At 39.6% G+C, this 23,345-nt stretch overlaps 1 protein-coding gene across 1 annotated transcript in view; it reads right to left on the bottom strand.

Moving 5' to 3' along the window:
- LOC121471826 (sodium channel protein type 2 subunit alpha) overlaps window positions 1-23,345 on the bottom strand; it is a 209,607-nt gene that overhangs the window by 158,782 nt on the left and 27,480 nt on the right. The window lies entirely within an intron of this gene.

The raw sequence follows: 23,345 nt of genomic DNA, 5'->3' as shown, positions 1-23,345 counted from the left end.
ATCAATTTTGCTACTGAAAAGATTGATGGATTATGAAGATACTGGAAAATAAGTGAAACAGTGAGACTTTATATAGATGCCAACAGCTCACTACAAAGGATTTGGATATGAAGTGAGTGTGGATTAAACAGAGTAGGTGAACCAAAATGCTTAAGTCAGAAATTAAAACTGAAGAAATAAATGCAATGCGATATTCCAAAGAAGGTTCCAGACATCTATATCTGAATGAAATCTTAGGACTCTTACAACCTCAAGGAACAAAATTTGGTCTGTGGAAATTACAGGGGATTTTTGAAGAAAATTATTTTTGAAACTCCTACTGATTAGTTATCGAAACACCCTCCAGCAAGAAAGAAGGAAGTAGCGCTATCTTCACCTCAAGCATAGTTATAGGCATTTTAACAGAACTAATCGAGGAGCTTGATACCAGTCCCCAACACTTAATTAGGCATAATACACAGAAAAATCTAAAATGCTGCTTTGCAAATGCTGCTTTTGCAAAGTGTGAGAAATGGTTTCTGCACTGGAATTGGAGCCTATATGCAGAAACTGTTAGGCAATAAATAAATAAATAAATAAATAAATAAATAAATAAGAGTTTCTACATAGTAGAGACAGTTAATGGGGAATCAGTTTTAAACCTTTCAACTGCCCACCTGGAAAGGCAATGAGATATAGACAAATAATCTGCATGAGGCTCCAAATAAGCAGGAGCTGAGGAAGCAGCATTTTCCAGGGGGGAAAGCATGCTTTGTCCTTGTTAAGGGAAGGGTAGTCAAATATTCTCAGATATTCCCTTTAAAGAATCACTCTTAAAAGAAGGAATCACCTTTAAACATTTGGTAATTCCTGAGATGATGAGACGTGATATCACCTTACACCCTACCAGCCAAGAACTTTCCTTCCACTTTCTATCTCTCCCATCTTTATTACAACAGCGGCATGCTGGAGGAGGAGAGGTAGAATTGTAAGGAGAAAGAGGACTGTATTCCTATTTCCACCAGGGAAGGAGAAAATTTAAGTTTAAATCAAGTTCAAAGTTTTATTTTCTAAGTGGGTCTAGATACATATAGTTAGTGAATTGAGGATATGTTTATTACAAAATGAGACTACACGATTTTAAATTACTTAAGAGTGACCAGAAAAATTATTGAGCATATCTGTTGTGCCCAAGTTTGCGAATCCGAGAAACCACCAAGGAGCCGACACTGATGCAAGCACAGAAGGGTTTATTTGCAAGCTCGAGCTTGGGTCCAAGTATATCCAACACAACGAAGCAGGGACTTGGACCCCGAAGTGGTTACAGCTGGGTTTTTTATGGGCTGGTCTAGGGGATTTTCAGAAGGGGTGGAGGAATTTTTTTTTTTTTTGCATTCCAATACTGGGGGAAAGGGTGGGGCAGTTTCTTAAGATTTGATATGGGATTCTCTGCTGAGGGCAATTCTGAGCTCTGTTGTCTTTCTGATAGGGGACTCCCTGCCGAGGACATTCCGCAGTTTTTTCTGTAAAGTTCAGCTCTTATTCACAGGGGCCTAAGATGGCTGTACTTGTGCTAATGCTGAACTTGAGGTGGAATAGCCTTAATTTTTCTCGGCCTCCACAATATCCAAGATTTGAACCATGAACAGAAGACAAAATCCTTCCATTCTGTATCTTTGATGTTTAAACAAATCGATGTTAATTGTCTTAAATCTGAGAAAAATGCTTACCACTTAAAAATACATGGATCTCTATCTCAATAAAAAAGAAAATGTTTAATTAGAAAGAAACCCATGGGGTTTTAGTAGTTGCTTTGCCCAGAAACCATTCTTACTTCCAGTAAGAGCTCCACAATTTCCTACAGATAACTACCCTTCATCTGCTCTCAGTACACCTATTTAGGTGAGCTCACTTTATCCATTGCTCTAAGGTGGCATGTGATGCAGGTTCAGCAGTTTGGAGCAATCCATCCTCCTGCATCCCTGTAATTAGAGTTGGGCACTTAACTCAATCAGAACTCATCAGGGCCGATCCTGAGATTTTCACCAGTGTACTCAGTAATGAAGTCTATTCATTCACACTATTTGTGAATCTGGTTGGTTGTAAGCAAGGGCCTGCAGGAGTATACCATGTGCAGACAGCCTGTCTAAGAAGGAAGGCAGTGTAGAAGAAAACAAAGATGAAGGGAAAGATTCCAGATGCCATCATTTCAGGACCTGGAGCCAGATGTGTACAAAGTACCCTTAATTCCTATAAATTTTAGTTCATGACCTTGTTATTGCCCCTTTTGTCTTGAGTTCTTTTAAATAGGGGTTATCTCACAATTCACTTAGCTCTAAAATGCACATGGTGGCAATATAGCCTCATGACTTCCTTTGACTTGGTTTACTAGAACTGCCCATGAATAGACTTCACAGAGACCATTCTATGTAGGGTGATTACACTTCAGGACATTTTAAAGTCTGCTCTTCCATTTTTGAAGCCATTTCTACTTAACATAAAAAAAAGAAGGAATAATTTTTCTCTGAAGAGCAGTTTCAGTCAGATGTCTCCCCTCCATCTTCAGATATGTGTCATGTTAAAATTGCCATGCTGTCAGTCTCCCTCCCTTGTCTGCAAGCTCCTTGAGGTCAGGGCCGGGTTTTATTCTTACTTGTGTTCCATCATCAAGCAGAATGAGTGGCATTATCTTAGGCTTTCGATAAATGCTTGTTAAGCTTCAGTATTTTTAAAACATCAAAATTACTGTTGCAAATAATTCCTTAACTTTGAAGGTGAGGCTCCCTATTTCAATGTACCCCTTAGCAATGATATTGCATATTATATTCTTCACATAAAACACACTGAACATGCCTTTGATCTATTATAATAATCACACAGCACAGATGAATGACGGGATTCTTATCTTGATGTTTCCATCCCTACGAGATGGAGATAATCAGTCTAATTTATGTTTATGAACCTACCCACATCAAATGACCCACAGCCTTGCTTTAAGATGCTGCTACTTCTGTTGTGTTCTTAAACCTGCGTAAGTAAGTAAGTAAATAAATAAATAAATAAATAAATAAATAAACAAATAAATAGGCTAGATGGAGTAAATTAGTAGTATCTACCTGAAGGCTGGGAAACTGACACTCTTAAAACAGGATAAATCAACAACTAATATTTATCCAAGTGCTTACAATTGTCCAGCCGAGGCAGAGCACCTGCCTTGGTGTTAACCAGCATTTAACTACTGTGTGAGCGGCTGCCAAGCCCTACTTACTGCCAGGAATTATTTTAGAATCTAAAGTCTGTGTTTGCATTATCAGTCCTTCTATTTGGCTCCCTTCTGAGCCTCTCAGAGCCTGTGCCCGCCCACCCACTCAGCAAGACTGCCTGGCACAGGAGTAAAGCACCGTGCTAAGTCCATTTATGTCCCACAGGACAGCCCACCCTCATCCCACCTGCTTTCCTTGGGGCTGAACAATGGGGTCCAGGTGTGCAGTGACCCATAGCAACAGGGACCAAAGCCAGCACCACCTGTCTTGCTGGTTAACAGAAGGAAAGATTTTTCTAGAAGACTACACATTGCCAATTTGGGTAAAATTAATGTCTCTAGCTTGAGGAACACTTTGCAAGGGAAATAAAGGTACTATTATTTTCCAGATAGAAATTTAAAAAAAAAAACAAAAACAAAAAACTAGTGTTGCTAGAGATAACCTATTGCAAGAATGTTAAATATGCAGTTGTCCTCCAAAAAATTTTAAAAGATACTTAGTGGTAGCTATCAAGGGGAGATGAGAATTGTTTGGATGTATCCATACAATTGAGTAGATCTATGGTAAATTATAGTTTCTCTCCACAGAACCAAACTTTGTATACTTAAAGTTACTTCTTTGTCTTTCTGTTCTTCAGGCTTAAACACTATTAACGCAAATAACAGTTCCCTACAGGATTTGAACAATTGTGTGATTGCTACCCTTTTCATTGCGGTCAATTTTGAGAAGCATTATACATAAACTCTGTATCCTCCATTTCTAAAATTACTTGTCTCCACACTTAGCAATTAAAAATTTCTGATATGAGCACTCCTGCTGTCTGTGGTTTTTAATTTTACCACTTTTTTCCCCAAGTTCCTTAATTAGGTCTCAGATGAGAAATGCTACAACATTACAAAATGCATTACCTATTTTGTTGTCAAAGAAGTAATAATTTCTTCAGAGATATCTGATTGTGATTTATTTTATGGTTTTATCCTACTCATTTCCATAATTGCTTAAAATATAAACTGTTGTGTACAGGGGATCGCATTAGAAAATTTAGAGATTACAAGGATAAGTTAGATATTTATGCCTACATGAAACTTACAATCTACTAGGTGATTTAGATATTTAACAATTATAATACATGATTACACATAATAAATGCAAATAAGAGAGTAAACCAGTTCCTCCAAATCCCTTACTGTAAAAATCAAAGCTACCTGGATCGCTCGGCAGGTTGTCTGACTCTTGATTTTGCCTGAGGTCATGACCTCAGGATAGTGAAATCCAGCCCTGCTTTGGGCTCTGAGCTGGGCATAAAGCAAAGCCTGCTTAGGATTCTCTCCTCCCTCTGCCCTTCCCCTCCCTACTCATTCTTTATCTTTCCCTCTCTCTTTCTCGGAAAAAAAAAATCAAAGTTCAGTAACTGCTGACCTTATCCCAAACTCACCAGCCGTGTAATCTCAGTCAAGTTATTTGATCTCCTGGAGCCTCAATTTCTACATCTTTAAAATTAAAATGAAGGTAATACTTACCACATAGAGTTATGAGGATTAAATGAAAATAATACATGTGAAGCACTTAACACAGTGCCAGTCACTGTGCCCACTAAAAATTAGCCATTTTACACTTATGGTCATATATTTTTATGCCAAAAGTATCAGAGAGGTTAAAGTTCAGATAGACAAATCAATGAAAACCTAAGGAGCCAAACTGATTAAATAGAAGACTAATGACACTGGGTAAGACCTTGGAGACTTCACTTCTGTGTGATGAGGAAGGGAGACAATAAATCCCAAAAATAACAGTTTGAATTCCCTGTCACTGAAGTGGGATGGGGCACCAACATCAAAATAAAGTATGTTCGGAGGATGTAAGGATATGTGGTATTTCTCGCAGGCCCAGGTTGTGGATACTCAACGCAACTTACTACCTTTGGTCAAGGTTGATGCCACAGAAAGCTGAGCATCAAGCTGGGTTGCATCATCTAGTCACTCAGCAGCAACTCAGGAAAGTAGGGTCTCCTAACTTGAATATTGTGGGGTTTGTTTCAAGGAAACCTGGTCTAGCTAGACATCAAGTAAGAGAAAGAAGGAGAGTTGCAAGGGACTCTGAGAAAGCACACAAGGTTTACATGCACCCCAAAACTTGTCACAACAACTGAAGCTGGAAAACTAAGTAGAAAATAAAAGCACAGTGTGAAGGAACAAGAAGGAGGCTAGAGTTTGAGGGAATGAAGACAAATTTAGAGAAGCAACTGAAAATGAGAGATTTCAACAGAGATCCCTTGAACTAATGTGTTGATTGAGAGCAGTCAGTATTTGAGAAACAGGAATTTGGGCCATCTTCTCTAGTAGCAGCCTGGAGAGGGACCCACACTTTAAAGAGGAATGGCTGAATTTTATATCCAGATGTAACCTGGGTTACACCTAGATTTCCAGCTTTGTAAAATATTTTAACAAAATTTTCAGACACAAGACATTGCTTAAATGTTATCATCTTAATAAATCCTTCTATATGATCATCCAATTTAAAATTACAACCCGCTACCCCATGGATTATTCTAATCCCTTTCCCTACATTTTTATTTTTATTTCTTTACTCAGTACTCATTATCTTCTAATATATTATAGAATTAATTTATTATGATTATTGTCTAAATCTTCTCCACTCCTAAAAACAAACTTTATGAAGGCTAAGATCTTTGTTTTGTTCACTGACAAGAACCAAAAGCAGTTCCCAGCAAACAGCAAACACTCAATAATATTTACTCAATAACTAAATTATTGCATACTATACAAATATATGGCCAAAGATTGAACCCCTCACCTCCACCTTCATGCCTCAGTCCCACAAAAAACTCTGGAACTTTGCTATGATGAGTTGAAGTGCCATGGTAATCACTGAAGTTGAAATTATCAGTATTATTTTTCACACACCTGAATATAGATTAAAATTCATATATACAATATAAACTTGGTAATATCATTCAAATCCAAATTCTTTTGTCTATCTCCACTTTCATCAGCTTATGCATACCATTATCCTTCTCAGGTTTACAACAATAACATCCTATGTTTCTCTCTGCCTTTCCTCTTGGCCTCCATTTATTAGATGGAGTGGCTTGCTTCTTTTCTAGCTTTTTCTGCATTAGCATCTCCCAGTCTCACCACACATCCCCCATCTTCATACTTTTTGTAACAACCATTCTTCCTGCCCACAGTACATTGGAAAGTTGCACTGGTCTATTTACCTTTATAAACTTATAGTAATTTTCTGAAATATGAATATATAGTTTGAATTGTGATTAAACTGATTAAAAATAATTTCTTTGATTTCTTTTCTCCACTAATAAAGTGAACATACAAACTATGATGGATTTTTTTTGGCTAAATTCCTCTTTTAAAATTTATAATCTAAATAAAAATATATCTTCCATAAAATAAAGTTTTTCAAAGAGTTATACTCTCCAGACTTATTTTGTAAAGCATGGTTTCCCATTTTATTGTGGAACCATTAAAAATGTTAAACATTAAAATTTAATGTAAGGTCAAGTAAATATTTTCAAAAATAAAAGAGAGCGCATTAAATTAAAATTTTAATTCTTCCTATATTGACTTAATTGTGTAAGATTTGGACATAGTTACTTGCATGCACCAAGTTTTAGAAGACAGAATGCAAGATTGTATAAGTGAATTTTGTAAGTGCTTGCTTATAATTAGTACTAGATGCTAAGAGCTCATGGAAAAAGCAACACTGTATTTTTCCGTTTAGCATAGCTGATCTGATAATTTGACAGTGTGACACTAACAAAGTTTGTAGGGGGAAAAAAAGCCTGTTGCTTAGTCACAAAGCCCCAGTGGAGAGTGTGTGTGCATATGGGTAATTATCCAGTGATCTTTCCTGAGAGAAGCAAAAAAGTGTGCCTCTGATACCTGGCCTTATCAGCTTCATATCTGTCTTTTCCTAATGAAACTCCATGGTAAACAATGGGCACTTGCAAGCATCTAAGAGTAGTTAGTCATTTGAATGAATGACAGACACATTGTCACTCCAATGGTTTGTATAATAGTATGAAAGGTAATACTGAAAAGTTATAGTTAAGTCAATAATTTGCACTTAAGTATAGGTTACCAGAGTTGTTACACTATTGGTAAGGTGGAATAAATTTGCCTACTTTTAAAAATAGTAAAATAAGTAAAATCGTATTCTAACTCTGATATTAGATGACGAGGCTTTCCTCATTACTGGCTCTTCGAAAGGAGAAGGCAATAAGTACACCAAGGTATGCACATTCACATAATACCATCCTATGCATAACAGATATTTATTGAGCACTTACTATGTGCCACATTGTATTAATAAAAAGAAGATATAAAAAGGTATAATACTTACTATCAAGGAACCCATAGTCTCGTATGAGTGTTGAAGTTGACTGGAAGCAGATAAGACATTTACAATGCAATATGAAAAATACTACTATACAATAACAAAATATAACCAAGGAATATAATCCTACCCATATATTCTAAGGAATGCAGATGAGGATGTGTAAATCATTTATGGAGAGAGCAGTAAAAGATATCAGGTTCATTATCTTAACTGAGTCTTTAAGAAAAAATAGAAGTTGGCCAAGTGCTGTAGTGAAATTGGGATGAGAAAGGCAAGGACAGAAATTTCAAATCTAAAGAATAGCAACTAAAAAGGCATAGTGACCAACATACTTTCTGAAAATTGCAATTACATAGTAGTGTAACAACAACATGGAAGGGAATTTATATTGGAAACCACCTGAAAATGGAATATTTTTTTACTGTACTATTCTTTTAAAATAAGGATAAAAATGTTTTAGTATTATTGAATCAAAGCATACTTTATAGCTAATATTTTGACAGTTATTGTATCTTAGATATTTGAGTCCTTGATATAAAATCACTTTGCTGAGTAGACTTTAAATTGACAATTATCTTGTTTTTTAGACTGATTTTTACCACCATGTAATTTTGCTTTTCTGAACCAATTTTTACCACCTTAAAAATGTAGAAAAATATCTATACTTCTCAACTTTTAGAGATGTTATAAAGGAAAAAAGATGTAATGAATGTAAAAGTATTGCATTATCTTTTATCAGAAGACCATTATTCCCTTTTTATAATTTACAACACCTTATATATGAAACACCAGGCAAATATGAGTTAGTATCAGTATTTATAAGCAAGAGATTAAGATCAAAAATGGACTATAGAGGTGTAAAAGTACAGAGAACATAATATGAAGTGTGCTTACCTTTTTAAAAAATTATTCATGAAAAACACACAGAGAGAAGCAGAGACAGGCAAAGGGAGAAGCAGGCTCCCTGCAGGAAGCCGGATGCAGGACTCTATCCCAGGGGCCCAGGATTATGACCTGAGCTGAAGGCAGATGCTGAACCGCTGAGCCACACAGGCATCCCTGAACTGTGCTTACTTAAATTAATAACAATAAAAATAAATGCAAGCACAGCGGTAGGCAGCTTTGCTATGAAGGTGACTAAAGACTAAAGTCAGCATAGGAAGCTGACTATAGGCATGAATGAGGCCTTCTAAAAGAGGTTTCCAGGATCTCTTCAAACAGCAGATGGGATCCATTCTAGACTCAAAGGGGAACAACTGAGGGATAAATAAATGTAAATGGCATGAAAGTACATATTTAATGTCTTTTTAATATCTTAAATGTTTTAAAATTACACGAGTAATGCACACATGTGTACAAGGTTCAAATGGAATAGAAATATACAGAACAAATCCTGAAATTTTCATACATTTCATTCTTCATTCCCTTCTTCCAATGAAAAGTGACAACTGTTAAATCCTTAATGTTCTTTCCAAAAAAATTCAATATAACCCATATGCAAAAAAAGGTGCCCCAAACATAAATGTTGGACCAACTAATGATCATGAAGTGAATCCCTGTGTTACCTCCAAACATGTGAAGAAATAAGATCATACCAGCTCCCAGATCAGCCCCAATTCAACCAATTCTTGCCAAAGACTACCTTAACTCAAGACAATTCACTATTTTAACTTCTAATATTAGAAGCCATTTTACCTGTTTTTAAATTTAATAAGACTAATCACAATGTCTTATTTATATGATTTTGCTTTCTTTCTGCTCAGTGCTATATTTGTGAAATTCAGCACGTTTCAGGGAATGATTTTACTTCCTTCATTTTCCTTATGGCTCAAGAATATACAATAATTCTTGGGGGTGGGGCAAGATGGTGGAGGAGTAGGGTCCCCAAGTCACCTGTCCCCACCAACTTACCTAGATAACTTTCAAATCATCCTGAAAACCTATGAATTTGACCTGAGATTTAAAGAGAAAACAGCTGGAACACTACAGAGAGAAGAGTTTGCGCTTCTAACAAGTACAACTCGTTTTTAGCCACTCTGCACTGAGCAAAATGACTACAAAGAAGAACTCACCACAAAAGAAAGAATAAAAAACAGTACTCTCTGCCACAGAGTTACAGAATTTGGATTACAATTCGATGTCAGAAAGCCAATTCAGAAGCACAATTATAAAGCTTCTGGTGGCTCTGGAAAGAAAACATAAAGGATTCAAGAGACTTCATGACTGCAGAATTTAGATCTAATCAGGCCAAAATTAAAAATCAATTAAATGAGATGGAATCCAAACTGGAGGTCCTAACGATGAGGATTAATGAGGTAGAAGAAAGAGTGAGTGACATAGAAGACAAGTTGATGGCAAGGAAGAAGCAGAGGAAAAAAGATAAAAACAATTAAAAGACCATGAGGAAAGGTTAAGGGAAATAAATAACAGCTCCTGAAGGAAAAATCTACGAATAATACAGGTTCCAGAGGGCGCCAAGATGGACAAAGGCCAGAAAGCATATTTGAACAAATCATAGCTGAGAACTTCTATAATTTGGGGAGGGAAATTGGCATTCAGATCCAGGAGACAGAGAGTTACCCCCCCCCCCATCAGTAAAAGCCATTCAATACCTCAACATTTAATAGCAAAACTTTCAAATTCCAAAGATAGAGAAAACCCTTAATGCAGCGAGACAAGAGATCCCTAAATTATATGGGGAGAACTATTAGATTAACAGCAGACCTCTCCACAGAGACCTGACAGGCCAGAAAGGGCTGGCAGGATATATTCAGGGTCCTAAATGAGAAGAACATGCAGCCAGGAATACTCTATCCAGCAAGGCTCTCATTCAGAAAAGTAAGAGAGAGATAAAGAGCTTCCAAGATAGGCAGAAACTGAAAGAATATGTGCCAACCAAACCAACTCTACATGAAATATTAAGGGGGACACTGTAAAAGAAAGAGGAAGCCCATAAAAATAATCCACAAAAACAGGGACTGAATGGATATTATGATGACACTAAATTCATATCTTTTAATACTTTGAATGTGAAAGGGCTAAATGATCCCATCAAGAGACACAGGATTTCAGACTGGATAAAAAAGCTAGACCCATCTTTTTGCTGTCTACAAGAGACTCATTTTAGACCTGAAAAGGAAAGTTTGGAGAACCATTTACCATACAAATGGTCCTCAAAATAAAGCAGGGGTAACAATCCTCATATAAGATAAATTAAAGTTTATCCCAAAGACTATAGTAAGAGATGAAGATGGACACTATATCATACTTAAAGGATCTATCCAACAAGAGGACCCAACAATCATGAATGTTTCTGCCCCTAATGTGGGAGCTGCCAAGTATATTAATCAATTAATAACCAAAGTTAAGACATACTTAGATAATAATACACTAATAGTGGGAGACTTCAATACGGCACTTTCTGCAAATGACAGATCTTCTAAGCACAACATCTCTAAAGGAACAAGAGCTTTAAATGATACACTGGAGCAGATGGATTTCACAGATATTTACAGACTTTGCATCCAAATGCAACTGAAAACACATTTTTCTCAAGTGCACATGGAACTTTCTCTGAAATAGACCACATACTGGGTCACAAATCAGGTCTTAACCGATACCAAAAGATTGGGATTGTCCCCTGCATATTTTCAGACCATAATGCTTTGAAAATTGAACGCAACCACAAGAAGAAATTTGGAAGAAACTCAAACACTTGGAGGTTAAAGAGTATCCTGCTAAAAGATGAAAGGGTCAACCAGGAAATTAGAAAAGAATTACAGAGATTCATGGAAACTAATGAAAATGAAGATAAAACCATTCAAAATATTTGGGATAGAAAAAAAGCAGTTCTAAGAGGGAAATACATCACAATACAAGCCTCCGTCAAAAAATGGGAAAAAACTCAAATACACAAGCTAACCTCACACCTAAAGGAACTGAAGAAAGAACAACAAATAAAACCTACACCCAGCAGAAGAAGAGAGTTAATAAAGATTCGAGCAGAACTCAATGAAATAGAGACCAGAAGAACTGTGGAACAGATCAACAAAACCAGGAGCCGGTTCTTTGAAAGAATTAATAAGATAAATAAACCCTTGGCCAGCCTAATTAAAAAGAAAAGAGAAAAGACTCAAATTGCTAAAATCACAAATGAAAAAGGAGAGATCACAACCAATACCAAGGAAATATAAATGATTTTAAAAACATATTATGAATGGCTATATGCTAATAAATTAGGCAATCTAGAAGAAATGAACACATTTCTGGAAAGCCACAAAATACCAAAACTGGAACAGGAAGATAGAAGATAGCCTGAAGAGGCTGAAAACCAGTGAGGAAATCGAAGTAGTCATTAAAACCTCCCAAGACACAAAAGTCCAGGGCCAGATGGCTTCCCAGGGGAATTCTATCAAACGTTTAAAGAAGAAACAATATCTATTCTATTAAAGTTGCTCCAAAAGATACAAAGGGATGGACTACTTCCAAACTCGTTCTATGAGGCCAGCATCATCTTAATTCCAAAAACAGACAAAGACTCCACCAAAAAGAAGAATTATAGACCAATATCTCTGATGAACACAGATGCAAAAATTCTCAATAAGATACTAGCCAATAGGGTTCAATAGGACATTAAGATTATTCACCATGACCAAGTGGGATTTATCCCCGGGATGCAAGGCTGGTTCAACACTCGTAAAGGAATCAACGTGATAGATCATATCAACAAGAGAAAAAACAAGAATGATATGATCCTCTCAATAGATGCAGAGAAAGCATTTGACAAAATACAGCATCCATTCCTGTTCAAAACTCTTCAGAGTATAGGGATAGAGGGAACATTCCTCAGCATCCTAAAAGCCATCTACGAAAAGCTCACAGCAAATATCATTCTCAATGGGAAAACACTGGGAGCCTTTCCACTAAGATCTGGAACATGACAGTGCTCATCCCGTCAAGTGCCCTCCTCAGTGCCCGTCACCCAGTCACCCCCACCCCCTGCCCACCTCCCTTCCCCTTATCCCTTGTTCATTTCCCAGAATTAGGAGTCTCTCATGTTCTGTCTCCCTTTCTGATATTTCCCACTCATTTTCTCTCCTTTCCCCTTTATTCCCTTTCACTATTTTTTATATTCCCCAAAAGAATGAGACCATATAATGTTTGTCCTTCTCCGATTGACTTACTTCACTCAGCATAATACCCTCCAGTTCCATCCACATCGAAGCAAATGGTGGGTATTTGTCGTTTCTAATGACTGAGCAATATTCCATTGTATACATAGCCCACAGCTTCTTTATCCATTCATCTGTCGATGGACACCGAGGCTCCTTCCACAGTGTGGCTATTGTGGACCTTGCTGCTATAAACATTGGGGTGCAGGTGTCCTGCCATTTCACTGCATCTGAATCTTTGGGGTAAATTCCCAGCAGTGCAATTGCTGGGTCGTAGGGCAGATCTATTTTTAACTCTTTGAGGAACCTCCACACAGTTTTCCAGAGTGGCTGCACCAGTTCACACTCCCACCAACAGTGCAGAGGGTTCCCCTTTCTCCAAATCCTCTCCAACATTTGTGGTTTCCTGTCTTGTTAATTTTCCTCATTCTCACTGGTGTGAGGTGGGATCTCATTGTTGTTTTGATTTGTATTTCCCTGATGGCAAGTGATGCGGAGCATTTTCCCATGTGCTTGTTGGCCATGTCTATGTCTTCTCTGTTCATGCCTTCTGCCCATTTCATGATTGGATTGTCTGTTTCTTTGCTGTTGAGTTTAATAAGTTCTTTATAGATCTTGGATACTAGCCCTTTATCTGATACGTCATTTGCAAATATCTTTTCCCATTCTGCAGATTGCCTTTGATTTTGTTGACTGTATCTTTTGCTGTGCAAAAGCTTCTTATCTTGATGAAGTCCCAATAGTTCATTTTTGCTTTTGTTTCTCTTGCGTTCATTGGATGTATCTTGCAAGAAGTTACTGTGGCCAAGTTCAAAAAGGGTGTTGCCTGTGTTTTCCTCTAGGATTTTGATGGAATCTTGTCTCCCATTTAGATCTTTATCCATTTTGTGTTTATCTTTGTGTCTGCTGTAAGAGAATGGTCTACTTTCATTCTTCGGCATGTGGCTGTCCAATTTTCCCAGCACCATTTATTGAAGAGACTGTCCTTTTCCAGTGGATAGTCTTTCCTCCTTTATCGAATATTAGTTGACCATAAAGTTGAGGGTCCACTTCTGGATTCTCTATTCTGTTCCACTGATCTATGTGTCTGTTTTTGTGCCAGTACCACACTGTCTTGATGACCACAGCTTTGTAGTACAACCTGAAATCTGGCATTGTGATGCTGCCAGTTATGGTTTTCTTTTTTAATATTCTCCTGGCTATTTGGGGTCTTTTCTGATTCCACACAAATCTTAAGATGATTTGTTCCAACTCTCTGAAGAAAGTCCATGGTATTTTGATAGGGATTGCAATAAACGTGTAAATTGTGCTGGGTAACATTGACATTTTCACAATATTAATTCTTCCAATCCATGAGCATGGAAAATTTCCCCATCTCTTTGTGTCTTCCTCAATTTCTTTCAGAAGAGTTGTGTAGTTTTTAGGGTATAGATCCTTTACCTCTTTGGTTAGGTTTATTCCTAGGTATCTTATGCTTTTGGGTGCAATTGTAAATGGGATTGACTCCTTCATTTCGCTTTCTTCAGTCTCATTGTTAGTGGATGGGAATGCCACTGGTTTTTGGGCATTGATTTTGTATCCTGCAACACTGACAAATTGCTGTATGAGTTCTAGCAATATTGGAGTGGAGTCTTTTGGATTTTCTATGTAGAGTATCATGGCATCAGTGAAGAGGGGGAGTTTGACTTCTTCTTTGCCAATTTGAATGCCTTTTATTTCTTTTTGTTGCCTGATTGCTGAGGCGAGGACTTCCAGTACTATGTTGAATAGCAGTGGTGAGAGTGGACATCCCTGTCTTGTTCCTGATCTTAGGGGAAAGGCTCCCAATGTTGCCCCATTGAGAATGATATTTGCTGTGGGCTTTTCGTAGATGGCTTTTGAGATGTTGAAGAATGTTCTCTCTATCCCTGCACTCTGAAGAGTTTTGATCAGGAATGGATGCTGTGTTTTGTCAAATGCTTTCTCTGCGTCCATTGAGAGGATCAAATGGTTCTTGTTTTTTTTGTTTTTTTCTCTTGCTGATATGATGAATCACATTGATTGTTTTATGAGTGTTGAACCAGCCTTGTGTCCCAGGGATAAATCCTACTTGGTCATGGTGAATAATCTTCTTAATGTATTATTGTATCCTATTGGCTAGTATCTTGTTGAGAATTTTTGCATCCATGTTCATCAGGGATATTGGCCTATAATTCTCCTTTTTGATGGGGTCTTTGTCTGTTTTGGGAATTAAGGTGATGCTGGCCTCATAGAACGAGTTTGGAAGTATTCCATCTCTTTCTATCTTTCCAAACAGCTTTAGTAGAATAGGTATGGTTTCTTCTTTAAACGTTTGATAGAATTCTCCAGGGAAGCCATCTGGCCCTGGACTCCTGTGTCTTGGGAGGTTTTTGATAACTGCTTCAATTTCCTCCCTGGTTATTGGCCTGTTCAAGTTTTCTATTTCTTCTAGTTCCAGTTTTGGTAGTTTGTGGTTTTCCAGAATTGCTTCCATTTCTTCTAGATTGCCTAATTTTTTTGGCGTATAGCTGCTATAATAGAAAGTGTAAATGTTGTCTATTCTCTGGTAAAATGTATTAATGATTCATTTAATGACCGTGTATGTAGCGCTTACGATGTTCCAAGCTCTGCTCTAAGCATTTTGCAAATAGGACATCATTTAATTCTGTGGGAGATTGCAAACGATAGCGATGATTGCTCCCGTCTATGTGCGCACACCTTTTTGTTATGTGACCTTGCTACATGTCCCAGGCCTCCTCTAAAATGTGTTGCCCTTGTGATTTGTTTTGACAGTAAAACGAGCACAAGTGACATTTTGTGAGCTGAGAGTTTGGGCTGAAAGGCGGCTTTCAGCTTCTGCTCTTGTTTTCCTGCTGCCCTTGGTGGCCAGCTAGAGGGATACACACCAGCCTCCTTGAGGATCAGTGACCCATCCAATGGAGTGACAGGATGGCCAATGACTACTCCCACCTACCACATACCTGGGTCAAGTTCTTTCATCAGATATCCTCGATGAAATCATCAGATGCCTGTACCTGCATGAATGACTCAAGCAAAAGCAGCAGGGAAGTCACCCAGTGGATTCCATCCAGCCACTAGATTTCACTTGTTTTGCGGCAAGGGCTAGCTCATACACACCGCATAATATTACTATGAACTGCATACAATATTATTCTAATTTTACAAATGAAGAAGCTGAAGCAGGCTAAATAAATTGTTTAGGTTACACAGCCAATGCAAACCCAAGTTTTAAAGCAGAATCTGTGGTCTTAACCATCACACTAATCAGACTTCCATGAATTCTTATTCCATTTTAGTCTCTAGTTAAAACATCATTTATGAAGCTTTCTTGTCCTCATTAAAGCCCTCAGCCTCTAGTGACATTCCTATATGTGTTATTTTGTTTGAATCTTGCAGCTCTAAGGTAAGCAGGTCAAATCCAGGTGATAGGTCGGAGACAAAGAATCCTAGAGGTTAAACATCATGCCCACAATTACACAGGTAGGAAGACGGTCGAGTCCAAAACATAGTCTCTCTTCTACACACATTGCCTAAGATGACAAGTTTCAAGTTTTACCTCGAGGTGCACACATCAAAATATCTTGCATGTAGTGAGTTTCATAAATAAAGGTAATTGGACATATCATTTAATCTTTGCTTAATTTATCTCTCAATTTTTTTTTGCAAATGAGGTTATTCATATTTCTTATTTATATTTCTTCATCACAGATTTCACATGCCACAGAATCTGACAAAGAAAAGCCCTCATAGCCCTCAGGAGTGATGACAATATACCAGTGGTACCCAGAGACAAATGAATCTCTCTTCTTGATGTCTCCTTCATGTTTCAGTTCCGTATCTAGGGACTTCAGGTGACAATCACCGTAAAATGTGACAGCTTGTGCAAGGAGCAGAGAGGCTTGTAAAAGGCATATAGATAGAATGATAGGTCATAGGCTCAGGGACAACAGGTTTTTGGTATAAATATATGGCAGAAAAAGGAGGCTGTCTAGTGGGCAATCACTCTGTAAAATCAGATTTTACCTCTACAGAGCAAAGTTGTGAGTTCTTCATTACATTCCCATAAAAACATATATAAGAAATATATATATATAGAAATATATATATAAGAAATATATATATATGCTATATATATAGAGAGAGAGGAGACAGAAAAATATATATATTCCTATTTTATATATATATATAAATTTATATATATATATTTATTATATATATTATATATATTATATATATAATATATATATATTTACTGCTTCAATAGCACATATGGTAGCTATTTGATTTAATTGGAGAGAAAACTTTGCATTATATGTGCACCTCAAGAGCTGATAAAAGCCCAGACACTTGATTTATAATTAAATGAATAAAAATTACAAATTTTTGGCATATTAAATATCAGGACTCCTGACCTATTCAGATGCTAATGTCTCATTGAAGTCCTCTGTCCTGTCCATTGCCTTGGGAAAATAGAGCTTATGGAAGAGTCATGAATGCCAGCCCCAGGAGGCTGAACTTTAAGAACCGATGCAAACACCCACCAGGAAGGCAAGATCTAGTTAAACAGAGAGGATGTACTGAATGGAAAATATAAACATGCTGCTCTTCCTTCCTCTTCCCTTTCCTCCCACAGTCGTGTCTTTTGGGAAGATTTTTTTTTTTTTTAAATCTTTTTTTTTTAAATTTATTTATTTGTTTATGATAGTCACAGAGAGAGAGAGAGGCAGAGACACAGGCAGAGGGAGAAGCAGGCTCCATGCACCGGGAGCCCGATGTGGGATTCGATCCCGGGTCTCCAGGATCACGCCCCGGGCCAAAGGCAGGCGCCAAACCACTGCGCCACCCAGGGATCCCTTTTGGGAAGATTTTTATCCATATCATAATCTAATGGCTACAGACAGGGTCTACTGTTTAACGTTTTGTTTAGGTGTCATTACTTTACCAAATCAACTTTTCCTAACCTCATTATGAATGTTACAATACTGTTGGCCCCACTTTTATTAATATAATTGACATAGAGCACTGTGCATGTTGAAGGTAAACAGCATAACGTTTTTACATTCCCATATTGTGACACAATTACCAGAATCAGTTTGGTTAAATACCATCATCTCTTATAGATACAAAAATAAATAAAAAAGATTTTCGTTGTGATGAGAACTCTCAATATTTACTCTCTTGCCACCTCTCAGATACACTATAAAGCAGTATCACTGGAGTCGTCATGTTGTACTGTAAATCGCTATTACTTCTTAACCTTAAAATTTAAAGTTTGTACCTTTTCACCTTTCTCTCAACCACCACCCTGGTTACTTCAATCTCATCTCTTTTTCTGAATTAGTTTTTTCTTCTTTCTTCTGTTTTAGATTCCACATATTAGGGAATATATATATATATATATATATATATATATATATATATATATATATGTATTTGCCATTCTCTGTCTCACTCATTTCATTGGCGTATTGCCTTCAAAGTCCAGTACCGTTATCACACGTAGCAGGATTTCCTTTCCTATGGCTGACTTCGATTCCATTCTACAGCTAACACTGCTTTATCCAGTCACCGTTGATGGGCACGGAAGTTCTCGTGTCTTGGTTGTTGAAAATAGTGCTTCTCGATCATGGAGGTGCAAGCATTTTCTAGACATATTCTGTTTTCTATGGATATGGTCCCAGAAGTGGAAATGTTCAATACTATGGTAGCTCTATTTTTAAATTTTGAGGAACCACCATATGTTTTGCATAGCAACTGTACCACTGTGCGATCTCAACAACAGTGCCCGAGGGTTCCCTTTTCTCCACATTCTCAGCAGCATCTCTTATCTCTTGTCTTTTCTATGATAGCCCTTGCAATGTATATGATGTGATGTCTCATTGTGTTCTTGGCTTACATTTTTCTGATGGTTAGTCATGTTGTCTACCTGTTTATCATGTGTTCACTTTCTCTAGGAAAATGCCAGAGTGTTGTGCATTGCATCTGGGTTCCAGGAACAAGACCAGTCTCCATAGGACCTTCAGGATACTCATTTAGATAGGCATGGATGGGTGCAGGGTCACTCTTCTGGCTGAGGCACAGTCCCATATTTGTAAAGATGATACTAATGGAGAGGACAGGAAAGGGATGAAAGGGAGGTTTCTGAGGTCCTTTATTCTGTCCTTGGAGCCCATAGGTCCTGCTCCTTTGCCCCTGTGATTCTGAAAAGACACTGCCTTGAGGACACCCAAATAAAACTGTTCTTTTCTTTGGTGGTGTACCTGCCTGGGGCTGTAATGCTAGAGCTGGAGAACACAATGCAGGAGGCCTCCTCTGCAATGGTATCTAGGGACTTCTGCTGGAGGAACTGCAGAGGAAAGACTCCTTGCAGAGGCCATTGTGGTCCTCCTCCTGCCCAGAGCCAACTTGAAACTCTTAGTGGCATTTGTCCCTGCAGTCGAGGTAGTTGAAAGGGGAGGTGGCTTCCAAGAACTTCTCATTGATTCATTCTGTAACTAGGCACTAAGCACTCAGGTACCTTGGTGGGCCCAGGGGTGGAGCTGAAAATTACCACGAGCTCCCTGCCTTTAGGAACTTACAGTCTGGAAATGGACAAAAGCACAAAAACAACAACACATGAAAGGAAAGAACAAGTGCTGTATGCCACACAAGACTGTATGCTGGGAAGCAAGGCTGGGGAGTCATGGGAGAGAAAGGTAAGAAAGGTCTCAGTGAGGGTGACATTGGTGAGAATAGAATAACAAAAGGGATTTAGATCTGCACATATCTGGGAGCACATATCTGGGTGCACATATCTGCACATATCTGGGTGTTGGGAAGAAAGGACCCCTGCTGAAGATACTAACAGAAGCTGGTTTGGCCAGAGGAGGTGAAAAAAGGCAGCCAGCGTGGCTGAGGGGAAATGCAGAGGGATCTGAAGAGAGGGAAGAGGGCAGGGAGAGATGCTGAGGCCTGGTGGACTGGTAGTAATGTATTGTTCCTCTGCAACTCTATTGCCCCAGGACCTTGCATGTTACACATTGTATATTTAATTTCTCACCAGTTCTGTGGATGAGGAATCCAGGCACAAATTAGCTTGGTTCCTCCACCTCAAGGTACATCAGAGGCTGTGGCTGTGGCCTCATGGGAGGCTAGCCTGGCAGAGGATTTTCTGCCAAGTGGATTCAGTTCCCTGCCATGTGAGCCTATGTACATGGAAGCTCAAAACATCTCTGGTTGATTTTTTATTCAGGGATAGATAATAAAATGGGAAAGGGAAAGGGTAAGAAGTGGAACATGAGTTAGTGGGATAGGAGAGGAAACAAATAGGAAGTGAGAGGCTATTTCCAATTGGAACTTAGATGTGACATGCCATCTTGTTGGCTCTACCGTATTGGTCAGAAGCCAGTCACTAAGCACCTCGGGGATACACAGAGATACTTATGCCACAGGTCAGGATCCTGGGAGCCATTGTAAAGGCTGCAGCCCTGAGGCCAAAACGAGGCAACCAGGTCTCATTCTAAATATATCAGAAAATAATTGGACAGTTTGACTACAGAAGATGACCATGTCTGCCTCTTGGAGCATTTCCACCCCATCGTGGTGCCCCCATTGAAATGAGGCCAGAGGGAACGTGCTATTGTGGTATTACATGGCTGGAACCCAGGCCACTTTCAAGTGGTACTCCATGGCTCATCCCACCCCTTCTGGTCAATCTTCCATCCGTATATTTGTGCCTCAGATACACAGGATACAGCCCACACGCATTATAAATATCATCCATAGACCCCTGGTGATGTGCCTAGGAAGTAGATTCTAGGCTGATCCCCACAGTGCAGGTTGGGAAACTGTGGACTATTGAGAGACCCAGTGGTTAGGTAGGACACAGCACTGGGAAAACACAGAAATAAAGGTCTGAATTCAGCTCCATGTCCTCAAAGGTAGACCTCACTTGCATGTTCAGAGAGTTGTGTCTATGGCATTTTTTGGCTCATGATGTACAGTTAATGTACAGTTAAGGGGATGGCATGGGTAAGTAGTCATCTGCCAAGAAGGGGCTCTGGATACGGCTACCTGAAGGAAGGGGCCCAGGTCCCAGTAGCTTGAAAAAGTGATGTCACTTCCTTGGTGACAGGCCCACAACTGATTTAGAACTCTGGTAACCAGGCACCTGCATTCTACAACTGCTCACTTTACTGGAGACGGTCAAGAGAACAAGATGTCCTCTTGCTGTTGTCCTACTTTGAGGCGCTCTGGGCTCAGGAGAGTCCAGAGTGAGAGATGTTCATGTAGCTGTCGATGTCAGCTCGGCCCTCTTCTCCGAAGCTTCTGGTTATGTGGCGGGAGAACTCAACAGGTACCACAAGGCAATTTGGGGAGGCCACTGGAGAGCAGGCACACTGTGATCTCAGCTGAGCGGGCTCGCACCTCTTACACCTCACTGTGTGCGTGTCTGTGTGTTTATGCGTGTGTGAGTGTGCCTGGGTCTGCGTGTGTATGTGTGTGTGCGTGTATAGAGGGGACAGAGGAGAGGAACATGTCCTTCCTGGACACAGACCAGCTGCCAGGTGCTGGAAGCCTGACACATCTTTAGTGTTCAGACCCCAGGTCATAGCAGGCAAGATGAGAAGGGAAGCGCTGAGGACCAAGCTCAACTTCCAATATGTTAGTCATGAGCCCAAAAGCCTCTTTCATCTGGCTTCCTCCTTGCCAGATGTCTCCACAGCTGCCCCTCTGGCCTGAACAGGAGAACACGATTTCTAATGGGGGTGTCCCCTTGGGGGTGATGTTGAGGGAGGACCCTAATGTCTCTTGGCCCTGTATATACAGGGCACTGTATTTGCAGAGCTGCACCCAGGAGATCTTGGAGGAGATGGTCTGTGGCTTCAACTATTCCAACTCCCTAGACCAATGATCGGGTGCACCCAACAAACAGGGATCGGTGCTGTTCTGAGGTGAGAAAGGGAAGAGGGCTCACCACAGAAATATGGCCCCCACACAAACATGGAGAGAAACCTGGGGCCCTCCCATTGTGTTTCCACATGAGTGTCCCACAAGCCCCACTGCAAAGAGACCTGAACCTCCACGCCTAGCCTCCAGCTACATATGAAGACGTTCTTCACCTGTGTTGGAATGGTGCAGAATATAGTTCATGTTTTTGAGAAGTTTGTGGGGGGTTGTTTTGTTTTGTTTTTCACAAAGCCATGAGTATCTTTGCGTTTTACTTCTGTTTTTATTATTTCAACTACTTGTCCCAGATATGCTGTGTAGAAGCCAGCTCCACTGTCCCTGCAGACCTTCTCTGAGCCCTTCCAAATCATCACACTAAAGAGGGTGATTTAACACAAAAGGAAAGGTGGGATAAAGCCATCCTATATGTTTTCATACAGAATGTTTATACAGTTTCTCTCTGTAGATTCTCTCTATATGTTTCTCTATAACATGTCATCTCTCAGAACACATCAGATCATTGTAGGCCCAAAAGCTATGAGCTGTATCCCTATAGGTCTTCGTAGTCCTCCATCAATGAGGCCGTCTGCCACAGGGATTCAGACTTTCAAGGCCCTTGGCACTTGACCTGATGCCATTCTCTTGCCATCTCTGTAGTGCTGCAAGGAGCACCTTATGTGTCCCCACAGATTGTTTTGGTTGCTAGATCTGCCATAACCTGGAACCTCAGATTAAAAGGAAGGCCTCTGATGCTTCCTGGCACCAGTAGCTGGCTCTTTTTGTAATGATCCACCCAGGAAATCTGGGATGAGTTGCTCCAAGAGTTCAACTCCTCCATTTCCCCTGACAAGCACAGGGGCATCAGGCCACCAACTACATCCATTGAAGGCCTGCGGTGAGAACAGGTCCACATTCATGGTCAAACTCAAGACCCAGAGATGATCAGGGCAAGCCTAGAACCCAGACTAGAAACAACTGACGCCCTTGGGCCCTGCAGGAGAAGGGAGTTTTCCCCTGATCCATCCTCCCTAGGTCAGGAATAGCCCAAGCCACATCAGCTTAAGGGAAACCCCACGCAGCCCATGCTCTGGTCTCTTCTCAGTCCCAGTGTATGTGATCTTGAGCAGCATTTGAGGGTCTAGGCCTCTGTGTTCTAGTGGCAGTGGGGATGTAACTGAAGACTCCGTGGCATCCTGGTCTTCATAAAAGCTATTAGTTGAGAGGAATGCTGTTGTTGCTCAGCTAACAGAATGTGTTGAAGTTACCAATGGTTTACCATGTCTTCCCTAAAGCCAATGCCACTTTGAAGCCTCAAACCTTTTCTGTGTGGGCACTCAAGTCCCTTGTCCTGTATAACTTCCCGAGGGGATGGGAGTCTCTGGTCTGAGCGCCAGACCCTGATCTTCCCAGTGGTTCATGGTTTGGAAGCTGACTACAGTGCCCCTCCTTGTGTCTCTGGTGTGAAAAGGAATCAACCATATCCCTGGGTGAGGCCAAGACCATGCTGACGCTCAGAGAGGGGAGACTGGATGGTTTTCTACAGTCCTTGGTACCATCCTCCCAGGACAGAAGCCTCGCCAACAATCCAGTCATTTCTTGTCTCTAC

The sequence above is a fragment of the Vulpes lagopus genome, chromosome 11, assembly GCF_018345385.1.
Source record: "Vulpes lagopus strain Blue_001 chromosome 11, ASM1834538v1, whole genome shotgun sequence".
Classification (NCBI taxonomy): domain Eukaryota; kingdom Metazoa; phylum Chordata; class Mammalia; order Carnivora; family Canidae; genus Vulpes; species Vulpes lagopus.
Note: the sequence above shows the minus strand (reverse complement) of the source record. Positions and strands in the feature narration are given on the sequence as shown.